Here is an 18,697-nt window from a genome sequence, read left to right on the forward strand (position 1 = left end):
GCAATTTGCATATATATATTAACAGTCATTCAGTTTGGAACTCAGTAGTCTTTAAATCCATTTGGTCTGACATCCACAAATAGCGTGTTAGGCTGAAATCAGATGTGCAGTTTTGATGTCGTTTTTTTGAGCCACTGCTAGGAATGAATCCAAAAAGAAGAAAAGTATAAAACAAAAACGTATAGTTTGCTTCTATCCAATTCAGTGCTTGGGTCTCACCTTCATCTGAAAAAAATAGGCATATGTTGTTATGATTTAAAAACTCCTTTGTGTGATGATATGAAATTTGTTAGGTACAAATGTAAGTAAAACATACAAATGTTGGAATATTTTTAAGGACCCATATTTACTTTTGGTGGTGTGCCAGTTTGCTCCTTCATTTTTGGAGCAAAACAATTCAGGCCAAAGTATTATTAATGTGCACCAAAAAGATTAAATTAGCCCCCCTCACTAGGCACTTTTCAAAAGTGTATAGAACAGGGGTCATGAGCAGTGGCATAACTAAAGTCCGATGGGCCCCTGTGCAAGATTTGTACCAGCCCCCCCCCCACACACACCCCCGCATGTTGGTCAGATATATGGGTCCTTGTTGGGTTCTAAATCCTGTAAGGACATACAAGTTGCGCCTTCTCCCCCATTATGTAGTAGTGTCCCCCATCTTGGACTCCATCCTAGTATATATGTCCCTTCATCCTGGTATATATGTCCCTCATTCTGGTCCCATCCTGGTATATATATATATAAATGTCCTCCATCCTGCTATATATGTTCCCTTTCCTGGCCAAATCCTGGTATATATATCCCCATCCTGGTATATATGTCCCTTATCCCGACTGGTCTCTGCGGTGCAATACACTTCAGCTGATTGTGCGTCCGAGGACACATATCCAGTTGAAGTTTGCGCTGGCGTCGGCGGGCCCCTCACCCACACAAGCCCTGTCGCCACTTCTGAGACCGCGATCATTACGGCCCTTGTCATGAGTTTAGTTACTCTTTAAATGCGCCATATTTATTAGTGGTTTATGCCAGTTTTTAATATCAAATAATGGTATAAAATCAGCTAACCATTGGCATAAATAAAAGAAAGTAGTGCTAGGTTGAGTTCCCGCGATGAATTTTTGGTGACTTTTTTATGCTGTTTATTTTTGTTATGGAAAAAATGTAGCATCTTACAGTTCCAGCAAAGTGGATGGAATTTATAGAAATCTCCTGCGGTGTGTTTTTGAAAACATGTCAATTTCTCTTGCGGGTACGCTGATTGTTATGTACAGATTTTTGCCATAGAATTGGTTAAGATGCGGAAAAGCTGCAAGTAAAATTTTTTTTTGTTTTTATTGTGGTTCTACTGCGGAAATGCACTAGAAACACATTATTATTATTATTATTATTATTATGTAATCCACACATGACTGTATCAATGAAATTTTGTTGCCAAATACCAGGAAGTATCAGCTTTATTTAAATCATGGCATACCAAAATAGAAAAAAAAAAGCGAGTCAAAAACGCAATAAAAAAACAGGGAAAAAACTCAAAAACTTAATTTAAAAAATGCAAGTAACCTGTAATAGGAGCATAAATACTGCAGAAAATCTACAACATTTAATGCTCACCGTGGGAATGTAGCCTTTTCCTTTCTTCAGTTTGTATGTTAGAAGCGTCCCCAGGTGCAGAAGGTCAGCTAGACTTGTCAGTGTTTGGTCCTGAAGTTGGAAGTTCACTGTTAACCATGATGAATATTTTAAATGTTGTATGGAATTTCTATGTTGTAAAAAACTTTGAAAACTTGCCTTAAATCTAGAATGACATAGACACCATGATTGGCTGTATATCATAGATGGTTCATTACTTCATGATTAAACAGTTTTTGATTTACTTTGAGTTAGAGCTTGATCACTTGCCATCAGGGGCAGGATGAAGTCTCTTAGTCAGTATTTTAACCTTGCCTATGCCAGTTATATTCTTCAATATATCTCTATTTTCTGTTGCTTATATATCACCAACATAGATAGCAGCACTGTACACAGATTGTCATCACTCACATCATATATTTCTTTTATTCTTTGGAAAGCCGCACATACTTTTCTCTCTTGAGGATGTGTAGTACATGATATTTCCCCCAGTAAATTATGTGCTCTGCATCTAGAATGTACTGTCTTCTATTAATGACATCATCTCATCCAACATGAAAGTGAAGTCATGTTTTGTGTTAGTTTTTTGCTTTCATTCCGAAAAGTAGCAAACAAGACAAGAAGTTTGAAGCCCCATTCAGCAGCAAACTGGTTAAAGGTTTTAGCGTGCAGACTGGCCAGCAGGAGTTGGCGGAGTATAGCAAGGGGGACGCCAGCCTGTCTCCAAACTTTTTAGCCCTCCCCAAGTGCAGAGATGAAGGAAGAGCCCACTATAAATCACTGGAGATTAGAGACCCTGTTCTTGCCGACTCTGCAGGGTTGCACTGCTTAATGTCAAAGCCTCACGTATTACTTTAGCAGCTCTCCTTTTCTTTATTAAATCCACTTTGAAATAAAAAATGATGATCTTTCCAGTAAGGGGGAGAATGCCTAAAAGGATTTGCAAACTATCTGTTATGTTACATTACGGAGACTAATAACTGGCGAGGGAGCCGGCTGAAATTTTTGTATCACTCAGTAAACAAGCAGGCAGGATGTGTAAAAGGTTTCCCCAATCGTGGATCTGGTTTTTTAGGAGATGACGTACACTATCAGTGTTCAGGGTGGATACACCGTACAGTCAGGATAAATTATATTTGAGAACACATCTCATGTCCGCGTCTACACTAAACACATCAGGTGTGTTACACAGAAGCTATTTTGCTTGTGAAAAGTCTGAGACCTTATAGTCCATTTCTTTATTTCTGAGATTTTGGTTTTGGCTATTATCCTAAGTCACCTGACAAGGTTCGTTAATGGGTCGATATTGACTTGTAGGATTGCTACTTCTTATAGGTGGCGCTAGACTTCTGGTTCTCTTCCTCTCTGAAAAGACAATTTTTTTATTTCTGTTGCGCCAACCTATTCCACAGTGCGGTACAGAAATTGTTCTACTTCACAAATATCCTGCCCCCAATAGGGCTTACAATCTTATTTCCCTATCTCTCACACATAGGGACATTTTCAGAGACGTCAATTACCATATCAGTATGTTTATTGATGTGTGGGAGGCACCAAGAGTACCAGGAAGAAACCCACAAAAACACAAAGAGGTCCTAGAACACTAGATGATGCTCATGGTCAGATTCAAACCCAAAAACTTAGTTCTGCAAGACAACAATGCTACTAAGCCACCAAGCTACTGCAAAGTCTTTTTTCACAAATTAGTAATTGACGTCCATGACTTTCCCCCATTGCCTGCACATGGACACATTGACCCACATATGAATAGAAAATGACACAAATTGCAAATGGATTTATAATAAGGAAGTTGCTTAAAATTTTGGGTGCAAATGATGATAATTATCTCCCAGTAAATTTTATGTATTTTTTTCATAGTCTTTTTTTTTACGAACAGTGGTCCGTCATGTCGTATTCTGGTCCGTTTTCAAGATAGAATTAGTCCATTTAGGTAACTGTGTCAGTAAAAAAATCAGACAGCACACGGATGGCATTTTTCACTAACCAATTACGAAGAGAAGCTTGGGAAGCCGCCATCCATTCTATTTGCATATGAGAAAAAATGGATTACAATCGGACGGTTAAAAACTGACACTTGGATCATTGTGGATGAAAAACAGACCATCACACTGATGAAAAAAGTTCTTATGGGCAGGTTTCCTTGTTATAGAAAGTGAAGAATAGATTACATTTTTGGATAACATATAGAGGGAATTTCACTTTGTATGTTTTGGAAATTGGAAAAGACTGAAAATCTGATTCATTTCAGGAGTTGCAATTAGGATATAACTTTCACCAGCTGGCTTAACCCCTTCATGCAAATGGACATTCCATTACATCCTAATTGTGGTCTTCTGTGATTGACTGTTGGACTCCAGCTATGCAGCTTAGAGGATCCCCGAAACTGCCTAACGCTTTAGATGCAATGACCAATACAGATTGTGGCGTCTAAGGAGTATAAACAAGGGGAGACTTTCTTCAGGGCAGTTTTAAACTAGTGACTGCTAGGTGCCTGTTAATTGTACATTCACATGTGGTAATATATTATATACAGATGTGTCAATACATTGCAAAAGCAATTCAAATTAATTCATAAAAAGCCAAAGCCTGCATTATATGCATGTCAACATGTTTTCCTGTAAAATAGTATGAGTATACTTAATTTTAATTTGTTGTAATTTTACAATGTAAATTATTATTATTGATTTTTAAAGCACCATTAATTCTATGGTGCTGTACATGTGAAGAGTTTTTACATATATATATATATATATATATATATATGTAAATTTCAATGAAGGAACAGTGACCGACTTGTACAGAGGGGGAGAGAATCCTGCCCTAATGGATCTACAGGGATGATTATGTAGTTCCTGTGTGCTAATATACATCAATGTAAAGCAATGTAATTATACTTTATTTGGCCGTAACAATGGTGTTGTTAGATGTATTCATTAGCCCTTCTTTCTTGTTAATTTTTGTGTAGTTTGTGAGAATCCTACAATAAAATGAGCTAACAAAAAAGTCAAAGCTCACTATTAGGACCAAAAATATGTTCATTTGAATTATATAAGTAAAACATTAATCTTAATAATTTCTAGCAAAAGAGTATAAAAAATAAAATGTATGCATATTTAATATCCTTGCAAACACGATTTGCACAATAAAGCTAATGTGTTATTTTTTCATGCCATAAAATAAAAAAGCTGTGTCAAAATTGCATTTTTATGCATTCTGAATCTATATGAATTAAGCCCTAATTTTTCTATATCCCAAATTAATATCTACAAAAAAAGATAAAACATTGTGAAATGAAGAAATAAAAAAGTTATGGCTGCCGTAAAGGAGCGAGATGAAAAGAAAATGTTCCTCTGATGCTTTAGGTCAAGATTGTCCGCGTTGTAGAGGGGTTAAACCTGGTGTAATGCCTTACTGCACGAGGAGCTTGGGCTTTGTTTTATGATGTCTTGTCCACTCTCTCAAGTAACCTGACCTAGCCTTAATGGCAATAATAACCTCTGTACCTGCGTCTTGTAGTATAGTGAAAAGTGATAGACTGTTGGATCTGTAGACGCCATGTTTTAAAAAATAAACAAAATCGCTGCCAGGTTAAGCGCTAAAATATGAGCATGTAAAGTATGGTTTCATGGCTTTTATGTATACACATCGATAAGTGATTCCTAAACAAGAATTTCTATTTCACAACATGCTCTTTGTGTCCATAGTATTACATCGTGCTTGTATTACGGTATATTTAGGAGGGTATAAGACCTAGTAGCATTTCAAGTCATGCCACCCAGGAGCCGACTGGCGCACAATAAATACATAAAACAATCAATATGTTATATTCCATTGTCGACAATTTCATGTAGTGTGTTTTGTAACAATTCTGTCAAACAACAAGATCTGTGGTATCTTTATAACAAGTAATGCATTACATCTACCTGCATCTTGGGGCATCTGTTTCCTGCTAAGCTGGAGACTTTTGGCCTAAACTTTTGTTGTGGATTTATCTCTCTTTCGATTCCATTCATGTTTAAACAATTTTATCTCTGTCAAATTATGGAGCCTTCCTGCTGCTTGATGTTACGGGCGAGGATAAAACGGTCTCTGGCACTAAATATTAATACAAATTGTTGACTTTAGTTCCTTCTGGTTTCTTTTTTCTTATTATTTCGGTAACTAGTTCAAATAACGTATAATAACATTGTCATATACAATCAAAACAATATGGCTCGACCCACAATTCCCCCCAGACCCAAAGAGAAGGGAGAAAAAAGGCTTTTCACTGATCCGTAGACATAAATAAATATGTGGTGGCATTTATAATGTATGATTTGCAGGTCTGTATTTATATAGCGGTGACACTGGCTATTTGCACACGTGGCCTTAATAGATGTAGAAGACAATGTAATGTATCTCGGAGATAACTGCTAATGTGTTTGAATTATCTGCGTAATATATCTTCCAACGGATGTGCACTATTACACAAGTTTCCTATAGCATTTAGGAGGAAGACTTCAGGAGTCTTTTCACTAAAATTGGTGCGTGCGCTAGTGCTATCTGCTTACATCTGTACCTCAACTGGTTAATTACCTTTGTATTGTAATTATCTGCTCTTTCAGTTAAAATATTGAGCAATATACAGAGCTATGGAACAATTTTGCTTATTTTTTATATTTATTCCTGGCAGAATATTTTCTCTTGGGAAAGCAAATAATAAAGCAAGACTAGGATCATTATATTGCACAGTAATTTTGACCAATTTTTGCATATTTTTAAACAGGTTTTTAATCAGATTTCTTTTACTGGAAAATGACTTATCTTATTCATATGAAATGGAAAGAAAATCGTGGCATTTTCCAATTGATGTGTTACAGCCCAAACCCATGAATTGTCCTTAAATAGCATTGATTTAGAAGGGAATAGCTCAGTACATATGGCACCCAATGGACAGCACGCACCCATGAATTGTCCCCAAGAAGCATTGATTTAGAAGGGAATAGCTCAATACATACGGCACCTAATGGACAGCACGCACCCATGAATTGTCCCCAAGAAGCATTGATTTAGAAGGGAATAGCTCAATACATACGGCACCTAATGGACAGCACGCACCCATGAATTGTCCCCAAGAAGCATTGATTTAGAAGGGAATAGCTCAATACATACGGGCACCCAATGGGCAGAACGCACCCATGAATTGTCCCCATGAAGCATTGATTTAGAAGGGAATAGCTCAATACATACTGGCACCCAATGGGCAGCAGGCACCCATGAATTGTCCCCAAGAAGCATTGATTTAGAAGGGAATAGCTCAATACATACAGCACCCAATGGAGATTGTATGGCTCTGTACTAATGTGTTATACAGGTTCATGCGCTTCCATACAGGCTTCATGGATACAGATCAGCCATAGAAGTACAAATGTATATGTCACAGCAGAAGTGGGATTTCTATTTTACATTTATTTAAACTTAGTCCAAAACCAAAAAAGCATACCTTACCGTTTATCTGTACACATCAACAGAATACAATTCTTATTTGTTGTGAGTGCATCACTGTTGGATTTCTAAAAAAAAAAAAGGGTACATTGGAAGTTTCTAGTTATTTAATCCCATCATATTATTTTAAAAGTGCCTCCAAAGCAGAGCTCCCCTTAGAAACAACAAAAAACAAACATAATTTGGCTCTGTGTACATTCATAAATTCTATGCTATCATTGGCATGTCATCTATAGCTTCAATTCTGAATTCGGAGTATCATAAAGTCTGGATAATTATTAGGAGTCAACATATATCTATAACAAGATGACGCCGCCGGAACAGAGCGGTGCCGAAAAACGGTGAAGACGCTGGAGGGTGAGTATATGACCGGGGGCAGGGGACTACATTTAAATCACCATTTCAGCAGTGAAAAAAAGCAAAATGCTGGAGTGGTGCTTTACTTTCAAGCCATTGAGTGGATTTAGTACAGAAACCCATCACTGATCTTAAATAGGGATGAGCGGACCCATGGAAGTTTGGGTTCTTGTACCCAACCGAACTTTAGTCCAAACTGTTAACAACTTGAACCTGAACTTGAACCCCATTGAAATAGTGGTGTTCCCAACTTTGGACCTGGAAATCTTTCTCGTTCTCTCGATCTCTCTCGTTCTCCCTCCCTCTCCACCCGGAACTCTCAACACTAAAACAGACTTCTGGGAGAAGTCCGTGTTCGGAGTTCAGCACTGGACACTAAGTGTCCGATACCAACTCCAAACTTTAAAGTTTGAGTTTGCTCATCTCTAATTTTAAACAAAGTGTTGCTCATTAGAGAAAAGGCCAACATGCCCGCTTTGTTTGGCCTTGTTACAAAGAATTTCTTACAGTTGTCACCTTTGCATCTACATTTTGAAGTAGGACGTTTCGTACTTAGGCCATTATAGGGGTTTTCCCATGAACGAAAGTTCATTTTAATCAAGAGGTGTTGGAATAATAATAACTTCCATAATTGGATGGATTTAAATAAAATGTTCCTGTGCTGAGATGATCTTATAAATGTGCCCCTGCTGTGTACTGTGTAATGGTTGTGTCTGACCATGTACGGAAGACAGTCTGATCATGCCACAGCTCCTGGGCAGGGGAGGAAGCAAAATACATTACAGTACGGAATCACAGCTGATTCTTTATGTGAGGTATAATATTTCCCTGCCTGTTTTTAAACAATGTTTTACTTCAAAGAAAGGATCAGCTGTGACCCCCTGCTGTAATGTCTGTATACTCTCTTTTGCTTCCTCCCCTGCCCAGGAGATGTGGTATGATCAGACCATGTTCCTGCATGGTCAGACACAACCATTACACAGTATACAGCAGGGGCACATTTATAAGATTATCTCAGCTCAGGAACATTTTATTTAAATACATTAAATTGTAGAAGTTATTATTATTCCAAGATCTTCTGATTAAAATGAACTTTTGTTTGTGGGAAAACCCCTTTAAGGGGGAATTTATCTCCAAATTTATACTTCTACACTTCAGGGCAGCAAAAAATAAGGACAGAAACTCCAGAGATGTGTCACTTTCTGCGCTCTTTGCTGTAGTTTTGATATCACTTTTTTCTTATCTGCTAGGATTCTCAATATTGAGCTCTGTCTATACACACCTTGTATCAATAGCTTTCTGCCTTCACAGTCAATAGTGGGGAACTGGGGATGACTAGAGTTCCTAATTATTAAGGACCGTAGGAGCTCATCACTGAGAGCACTAGCAGAGCTGCAGCAGATAAAAGAGTTTCATCAGAAGTTCAGCAAGAAGCCCAGTAAGTGACACAGTGCTGGAATTAGGGTCTCTGCCATTAATTTATGCTTTTCTCAGATGAGGCAGCATTATCCTGGTGGCAAATTTATTTCAAGTTCAAAGTGGAACATCTTGCACTGCCTGTGTTTTCTCATCTTCACGAAATAAATTATTTTTTAATTCTTTTAATATAATACTTTTTTTTCTTGGCTTATAATTTTGCCAGTAGCTAATTTTATTTTTCTGAAGAATCCTTCATTACTCATATGTCAATTAACAAAAAACCTACATTTAGAGTTGTGGGTCATTTAGCCGCTCTCAGTGCAGCTTAAATTGTTGAGCTGATCAGTTTGCTTTGCTAAAGAAACATTTGTTTGAAGCACGACTGGTAAAATCCTGAGCGTTGTGACAAGTAGCCCTGGAAAATGTTTCACATACTTAAAATCGAGTTACTTTCAGGCAAGTCTGCTTTTTTAGCAGAAGCAAATCAACAATGAACAAATTACAATGAAAGGGCACAACTGTAATTTTACCCACAGTCATGTTTAATATAATGTGCAGAAGTTACTTTTTATGGTTGTGATGGGATTGTTCAACCTTTTATAAAATAGTACATGTAGCAGAAAAATTACCTTTGGAATCAGGAGCGTAAACTGCTTATGAGTTTCCCTACAGGGCGTAGTAATGTTACTACTCTAGTTCCGCTAATCCAAGGCAGCTTCCATAATTACACAACAGGGCTGGAGGTTTCCTAAAGCTTAAAGTAGCAACGTGGCCAGTGATTGGCTGTAGTGGCAATGGGATGTCATCATAACAGCCAGCAGGGGACCAAATGCACTGGCATGATGGGTATTTTAAAAGGTGATAATTGTGGCTTTTATTATTTTCAGTATTATTGGGTTGTCTAGGGCTAGAGATCAGTGGATCTTGATTAGTGGGACACTGGTTCATCGGCCAGGTCAGTAGTCTGTGGCCACTGAACTGGAGGCTCTTGAATCTCTTACCTTCTGGAATTCCCAGTTCATGATGACGTCATGCCAGCCTGGCTAATTAAAAGCTGAGTCGTGGATCTCAGAAGGTAAGAGATTCTTTAGCCTCCTCTAGTCCAGTGGCCAGAGACTACTGACCTGACCGAGTTTGGAATCGTGCAAATCGATCTGCCCATCTCTGTTTAGGAATTAAACATAGGCTTTAAGGGTTTGTCTACATTTTAGCTGTATTCCTGATATAAAGACATACAAATTATTCATATATTTGTATTCCAAATGGTTCCTCAATATTCATCTGCAGTCCCGGGTCCTGGGAGCTTTCAGCTTGTGCTTGATACGGGAGATTTCTTTGTCGGGACTGGTGCTGTCCTGTCTCATTTCAAAAGTTGTCAGTCCCCTTCTTTGTCCATGCATCAGTCGTGACAGAGTAGGGTACTGGCTTAGAGAATTAAATATTCACACAGAGCATTGATGATATATCGACACCGTAAATGCTGATCTATGCCGAGCACAACCCAGAAATGGAACTGTTGATTCTAGCACTAATATCTGGAGATTGGGGCACTTTTGGTAATAAAAATATATTAGTAAGCTGTATTTATATTATGAAAGCAGTTAATGATATATATTTTTTTAATTGGGCAGCCCTTTTAATTTACTTTTGCATAGGAAATGTTAGGTACTGTCTTATAATGCCTAGAGTCATTCATGGATACACTGCATACATAGAATTAAGGTCCCAGTATGCATTAGAAGAATATGGGTCAACGACCCAACCACAAACACATCACAGAATACATTTGGCAATATTGGACTTTTTGGCCATTTAAGCAGCGAAACCATCCAACCATCATTTGTTGTGCCTAAAGTCAGACATTTCATTCCAATTGTATCTAATGTGTATGGTCTCCTTTGTGTAATGCAGCTTGTAAAAATACTCATAGTATCAATATGTTTGTAACCATATACAGATATGTATGTATTCACAGAGGTATAGGCTCCGGTGCCACCTTAAAGGAAGCTATCATCAGAAAATGGGGATATCCGGGACTTTAAGAAAAAAAAAAGTGCCTAAACATTAACAGGCAGGTAGCTGCTAACAGAGGTAATAATAATAATAATAATCTTTATTTTTATATAGCGCTAACATATTCCACAGCGTTTTACATACATTATCGTCACCGTCCCCATCGGGGCTCACAATCTAGATTCCTTATCAGTATGTCTTTCAAGTGTGGGAAGAAACCGGAGAACCCGGAGGAAACCCACGCAAACACGGGGAGAACATACAAACTCCTTGCAGATGTTGTCCTTGGTGGGATTTGAACCCAGGACCCCAGCGCTGAAAGGCTGCAGTGCTAACCATTGCGCCACTGTGCCGCCCTGGTAACTACCTGTCTGTTGTACCCGGCGCCGGTCATTGACCGCTCCTGCTGGAGACTCATTGGCTCCCTGTCAATGGAGCAGCAGTTTCTTTTCCTGTTGACACAGCGGGACTACTGGTGTCCTGCTGATTGACAGCCAGCTTCTCCAATTATGCAGCGGGGAGCCAGCTGGCAAGCAGTATGACACCAGTAGTCCCGCTGTGTCAACAGGAAAAGAAACTGCCGCTCCGTTGACGTGACGTCAGCGTATGTCTGTGACCGCTTGTGCCGGCGGAGAATGGCGCTGGCACAACAGGCATGTAGGTGACAACTACTGGCCTGTTAGTGCTTAGGTACATTTTTTTTTAAAGTCCCGGATATCCCCTTTAAATGAGGCTTTTGGTGGAAAGGAAGCATGAGTCTAAATCCGCCCCAGTGGCCAGTGTGGAAATGGTAAGATTGCTAATTTAGTTTTTTTTTTTTAATAGCCATAGTTATATGAAGGAAAAAAAATTGCTAAATTCTTTTTAACCCTTTCATAACATCTGCTTTATATCTACGTCGCAAGTTGGAATAGGGTGTATGGAGCGGACTCATGGCGGTGTGAGCTCGCCCCATACCCGGCAGATCATGGCTGTGTATTACCGTCAGGACCTGCCTCTAACAAGCGTGGGTGGAGCGATTGTTAAGCTGTTAAATGCCGCTGTCAAACTCTTAACAGCGACATTTAACACCCGCCAACATGGGGGCACTTCATTCCATGCAACCATTGGTGTGCCTTGACATGATCGTGGGTTGCCGATGGGTTGCTATGACAACCAGGGGTCTGCTGAAGACTCCCATGCTTGTGATTACAAAGCTCCTTTGAAACCCTGCCTGTGGCTGTGCTTCAAAGGAGACCGTGGTTTTTGCTATGTATAGCATTGCTGCAGCATCGCTATGTATAGCACAAGCAATCAAGCGATCACAGCTTCAAGTCCTCTAAGGGGACTCACAAGAAAAGTGAAAAAAAAAAAAAGTTTTAAAGAGTATGAAAAAAAAAAAAAAATACATGTGGTATCGCCACGTTTAGAAAAGTCAAATCAAAAATGCCAAAATTACTTTTATTTGGTCGCTGCAATTTGACAAAAAATGCTGTAACAAGTGATCAAAACCTCACATCTTGCAAGCTGCATACCAAAGAGCTTGTAAGCGCATGCTCTTTGCCTAGAAACCAGCCAATCTACATTGGCCGATAACCTCAGCAGCGAGCAGTACACTACAAGATTAAAAATCCCTCCGGTTTTGAGAAAAGAAAGGGATTCTAATAATTGGTGTTGTAACTACCACTTTGTAATTTTAACCATTAATGAACATCAGACAACCCCTTTAACTCCTTATCCCTATGTGATTAAGTTGTCTCCATTTTCTGCAGAATTGTTTGGCATATGTGTCATTTTGTTGAAAAGCTGAGACTACCGTAATTAATTCCAAATTGTAATTCAACACAACACAAGTGACGCACAGTGATAGAGGATTTATTCAAAGGAAAATGATTAAAAATGTTGTCTTGCAGAAAATGTGTTTAGCTGTCTGTGGTTGGTATTTTAGTGTTTTTTTGGAAAGGTTCCTTGTTTGGTAAAAATAACCAAACATGTTAGAACTGAGAATGGCCTTGAAGTTAAAAGTCACCGCTCCTTACTGGGTGACTCATTTGCATACTTTTAGAAGGAGTGGGATGGTAGTGTAAGGTTTTTCTCAACCCAAAACTTATTATGTGTGTGGTCCCAAATTATCTGCAAGTTGTCTGAATGAAAAAAAAAAAGAACTATATTCAGCACTCTTGGCAGAGCTATTAGCTCAAGAAAGAATTAGCAGATACTGGCTTTTATAAATACATCTTCAATATTTTTTTTCAAGGAGTACATTATATTGCATATTTCAGTTTCTCTAAGGCTATGTTCACACATGTTGGGTTTTTCAGCGTCACAAATCTGCAGCAAAACCTAATTTCTGTCAGGAAATCAGCTGCGTCAAAAACGTAGGTTTTGCTGCATTTTTTTGATGCGTTTTTTCAGCATTTTTTTCACGCTCCTGTCTCTTTTTATGCATGTACATAAAGTTCTGTAAAAAAAAAAAAAAAGAACCCCATTCTATTTTGCCATCAAAAAACGCTGAAAAAACGCTGATGCAAATTTTGGTGCGTTTTTGATGCGTTTTTTTTCACCACCCATTACTTCCTATGGGTGAAAAAACGCTGAAAGAAGTGACATGCTCTATTTTCCAAAAGCCCAACCAAGGCACAAAATACAGAACAAAAAAAACCAATGATGTGTGAACAGAGAATTCTGGTCTCTCATAGACTTTGCTGGTACTGCAAAACGCAGCTGAAAATTTGCATAAAAATCTACAGCAACAAAACGCTGAAAAACCTAACGTGTGAACATAGCCTAATAGTTTCATGCTTTTATCCATGCAGTTGTAGGACATTGCATCCATGCTGGTGGCTTTGGGCTATCTAACGTTTGTAAACCAGGTATATAATTTCTGAGAACTTGGAAAGGGGAATGGCTGCATTGTAGTGAGAATTTACAATCTCATTAGATCTATATACAAGTAAACATTTAGGATTTGTTATAACTGCTAGAAAATGTAAGTAGAGTGTTTGTGTTATCGGTCAGAGCAACAAGTGTGCGCCCACTGTCAAAGTAAGGTCAGGTCCAGATAAGTGTAAAGTATATGTCAACAGCAAAGAGATGATTGTTAAGACCAAAGCAGTACTGAGGTCACCGGCAAGTGTCTGGTCAAAGAAAATTAGGGGAACTAAGATAATGACTTGAAGTGCAAAAAAGGAAGAAGCCGCCAGATATAACGCTGGGTAAGCTTGCATTGGTGCCAGAGCCAACATGATGAAACACAACTGAACTGTTTTGAAGCCTATCTTTGCTACCTCTGCTGATAGCATTGGACATTTTTGCATGAGTCATCTTCATAGGTCTGAGCTTTGATCAGTTGTTCCTTTCTCAATTTACAAAAGAAGAACAGCATTGCTACCCTATATGTAACCATTTAAAGAGAATCTGTCTCCAGGTTTTTGCTACATCATCTGAGAGCAGTATAATATAGAGAACAAGACCCTGATTCCACCGATGTATCACTTAGTTTACTAGGTGCAGCAGTTGTGACACAATAAGAGTTTTTAGATGTAGCATGTAGCAGAGCTAAGAAGGCTATTCCAGCCCACACTACAGCTTCTACGTACATTGTCTATTGACAATAAGCTGCTTATCAGAGGAGGGGGCGTGGTCAGACCAGGGCTCACGTGCCATATAGTCCAGGCAGTGATCATCTCCAGATGATAAAATATTCATTATATTGAAACAACAGCTCACAGCCTAATAAGTGACACACCTCTGAAAGGGAATCTGTCACCACTTTGGAGTTATCAAACCTTTACTATGGCCATACAGGGTACAGAAAAGTAAATCTATACATACCTGTATGGCCCATAGTAGAGGTTTGATTGCAGAGGAAAGCGCTTTAATCAATTCTATTTTGTACAGGCTTGGCGTCCGGGGGACACCAAGCAATCCTCGCCTATGTGCTCATTATTTCCCCAAATCCCCACTTATATGCTTAAATATCACATTTCCCCCCTCCCCTGCACGTCACAGGGCCCTGTGACGTGCACTGTGCTCCCTGACTTCCCAGGCATGCGCAAAGCGCCCCTCACACAGAGCGTGCTTTGCTTCATCCCGGCCCTGTCTCTCCGTGCACTGCGTCACAGGTTTTTATTGCGCAGGTGCCAGGGAGTCACTGTCACTTCCCGGCACCTGCGCAATAGAACCCTGCAGCGCAGTGCACAGGCAGACGGGGCCGGGATGAAGCAAAGCGCGCTCTATTTGGGGGAATAATAAGCACAAAGGATTGCTTGGTGTCCCCTGGACGCCAAGCCTCTACAAAATAGAATTGATTAAAGCTCTTTTCTCTGCAATCAAACCTCTACTATGGACCATACAGGTATGTATAGATTTACTCTTCTATACCCTGTATGGCCATAGTAGAGGTCTGATAACTCCAAAGTGGTGACAGATTCCCTTGAAATCTGTCTCTCAGTCACTACCTCATTCTGCATACAGATTACATAGCAAAAACCTGCTGGCAGATGTGTAAAACATTTTAAAAAGTTGCAAAAATTGCACAAAAATGTTGTGATTTCTAGCATTTTCACAACATTTTGACAGAAAAGGGGAGGAGTCAGGGTGGGATGGGGCATGGCTGTGTTTGCCTATCAAATTCTTCAATTCTTACATGAGAAATATTACTCCAATCCTTGACTGGAGTAACATTTTGGCAAACCACACAGAGGCTAACGCCACTGATATAATGTACGAATTCATTAAGTGGTGTATATCTCTTAATGAATTTGGCTATTTTATTTCTACACGCTGCTCAATAAGGCTGGCATACGAAATGCCAGTCTTAATAAATCAAGGCCTCTATGTATTAATCTTATATATAATTGACATGGATATCTTGAAGTTTGAGTAAGAATTCAAAGTCATAGATGCACATATTTGAGAATCAATGTGCCCTTTGATTAATTGTGCCAATGTTACTAAGTTATGAATTATCATTATTATATCAAACAAATATATTTGTGCATGAATTTTTTTTTTTTTTTTTACCAAATGCAAATCTGTTCATGTAAGTGAAAATGACAGGGTTTGGTAAGCTGATAGTTTAAGATTTGGCTCATTTATGGAACTTGAACTGTTTCTGTTGCATTCTTTGCTTCTTAACCAGTTCTCGACCTGGCAATTTTAACCCTGCTCCTGACCTGGCACATTTTCAGGTTTTATTGTACATGTGATTTTAATGGCTCGAGATTAATTTTCTCACTTGGATAGTCAAATAATATTTTTTGCCTATTTTTTATGTTACATGGGCATTCATTTTTATGTCATATATATATATATATATATATATATATATATATATATATATATATATAATATATTAAACATTTTAACTTGCATTCCCCAGTCCTTAGAGATTATTTTCATATATTGGACATATTTTTTTCAAATGTGACGGGGCTCGAAAAAGCAATTTATATTTTTTTAGGTTTTTTTTTATTTTATTTTTGCTATTTTTATTCATTTATTTATTCATTTATTTCACACACTGTGCCCCTCATGAGGTCTATTATTGCTGATTTCCCCTGTGATGGGGGATGGCATATTAACACCAGTTATAGGGGAAATTTAGCCTCCTGGCTGCATAGCAGAGCTGAGTGGGTCTCCTTGTCCCAACAACTCCCATTCCCTTCCTTCACCCAGTGATCACATGACTACTGGGTGCGGAGGAGGAAGCACTGTCATTGCGTCCCAATTTGTATATGCAAGTGCTAGTTTAGCGCTATCTATACAGTGATGGAGAAGCTAAATATGGTAATAAACCATGTTTATCTTCTAAGTGGGAAGCCTGACTGTGTCTGGCAGCCAGCAGCCTACCTCCACAGCTGCACAATCGCTTGCAAGCTGCTTACTCTGCAATGTTTTAGTACGTCAGTGCAGAGCCAAAATGTGGATTGCTCAGACATTTATAGTCTATGGGCAGTCCAGAAGTAGAAAAATCTGCTTCTTTCTGCTCTTGGACTGATCTTTCACTCTCAATGCATGAGTAAAATCTGTAAGATCTGTATTCAGTGAAGACAGATTTTCCCATTACTGAGATGTCCGTTGCTGCTCATCAAGTTCTTTGGAAAGGGGAAGAGGAGGGAAGAGCTAGAGGCCGACACCAATATTCTGCTGCAAATTCGAATGAATCGAGAGTTACAGTTTTTCTTAGACCTTCATGAACACCACCTGTCATCTCCTGTCTCAGTAATGGTAAAATTTGTATTCAGTGAAGACAGATTTTGCCTGTGAACTGAGAATATGGGAGAATGTTTGATCAGTCCAAGTGGACAAAGACGCTGCTTTTTCTAATAAGATATTTTCAGGTGTACAATTGATTTATGACAAAAAATGAGAGTTACTCTTTAAGGCATGCACAATTCTTTTCACATTCAATGGTTAGATTTACTAGTAAGAGTGACCAGAATTATGCCAGCTCCCATAAAGCCTCCCAAAAATAGGCCACACGTAGTGTGCCATATTTATTCAGTGGGTTAGACACACATTGCCCTTCACAACCATAATTTAGGCATAAAACAGTTTAATGAAGCACTGCATCCATAATTAAAAAAAGGCAAAAATTGTCTGACATGCGCTAAGACAGAAACAGCTTATAAAGGTCATATCTCACAATTATTGGTGGATTGTTCATGACTGGTTGGATATATTCACATGGTGCTATCAAATTTTTATTTTGGCACAATGGGAAAAAAACAAAGAGAAGGTGTTCTATGATTAACTATTGGTGACCAGTGCTGTTTTTGTTCTCTTTTTCTATATCTCTACTCATAGCTCTACCCGATGTGACAGGTTCCCTTTAAATTTTCTGCTTTAGCAACATCAACTGGAGGCCATTTTCCCAATACGGTAATGAAGAACAATATTACCTGATCTCTTGGAGATTGATAAGTGACTACTGTAGTTTTCTAAAAACATATGGACCAGAGCACTCACCTGATGACTAGGGCATTATTTGCCAAACTGTGCACAGCGCATTATTACCACCAGGTGCAGAAACCTTTCCGTATGGTGATAAAAGTCTTTGTTTTATTACTTATATTGTATAATGGACTAGCGTTAGCGCGGTGCTGGACATATCCTGTAGCTTATAGGACACACGAGCAGAGCACAAACCTGCACAAGGTTTTTTTATGGTTCTTGAACTTGTATTGTCAAACTTCCCTCAGCTGCACTGCCATCTATGATTGTATCTCCTGTTCCTTTTATAAGATTGTTCTCTCCTAATAAAACATTCCTGCTTCCCTTTTTATACTATGCTTTTATATGTTATAATGTTATAAACCATTTACACGTTTTCCTTTTTTTCTTTTAAAATGGTGATGTTAGCAAGTTTTTTTTTATTATTATTTTAAGAACTATACGTGTAAATTATTGTGTAGGATGGACATTTTGCTTACTATACAGAAATGTTAAATTCCAACCACTGGCTATTTTAGGAGCCAGAATTTTAAAGCAAAGCAATATTTCTGACCACACCAAAGACACCCAAACTTATAAATGGAAATACACAAATCGCTGTGTTAGAGTAGTAAAGGTGATGTGTTCCAGCTGTTTCGCCATATGTAGAACATTTCGTATCTTGTAGTTAAAAGGGGATTCCACTGAAGAATTTTAGAGAAAATACATATTTCCTAAATGAAAAAAAGACCTCTTGCAAATTATTGTTGCAATGCTTATATTTTTTTCTGATTTTTGGACGATGTCAACTATCTATTAATGGACTTGGCGCAATCACTTATGTGACTGTAGATCAAAC

The 18,697-nt window shown here is 38.5% G+C and overlaps 1 protein-coding gene and 1 long non-coding RNA gene across 8 annotated transcripts in view; one reads left to right on the top strand and one right to left on the bottom strand.

Moving 5' to 3' along the window:
• BCAS3 (BCAS3 microtubule associated cell migration factor) overlaps positions 1–18,697 on the top strand; it is a 1,370,469-nt gene that overhangs the window by 1,122,280 nt on the left and 229,492 nt on the right. The gene's annotated exons all lie outside the window — the stretch shown is intronic.
• Positions 5,582–18,697, bottom strand: part of LOC141215021 (uncharacterized) — a 50,533-nt gene continuing 37,417 nt past the window's right edge. The window contains exons 2-3 of the long non-coding RNA XR_012284175.1: positions 7,138–7,202; positions 5,582–5,745 (exon numbers count right to left, since the gene is read on the bottom strand). This is a non-coding gene — a long non-coding RNA (uncharacterized lncRNA). The remainder of the gene's footprint in view (positions 5,746–7,137; positions 7,203–18,697) is intronic.

This window comes from Phyllobates terribilis, unplaced genomic scaffold, assembly GCF_046119375.1.
Source record: "Phyllobates terribilis strain yellow unplaced genomic scaffold, ASM4611937v1 Scaffold_2__4_contigs__length_985480577, whole genome shotgun sequence".
In the NCBI taxonomy this organism is placed as follows: Eukaryota; Metazoa; Chordata; class Amphibia; order Anura; family Dendrobatidae; genus Phyllobates; species Phyllobates terribilis.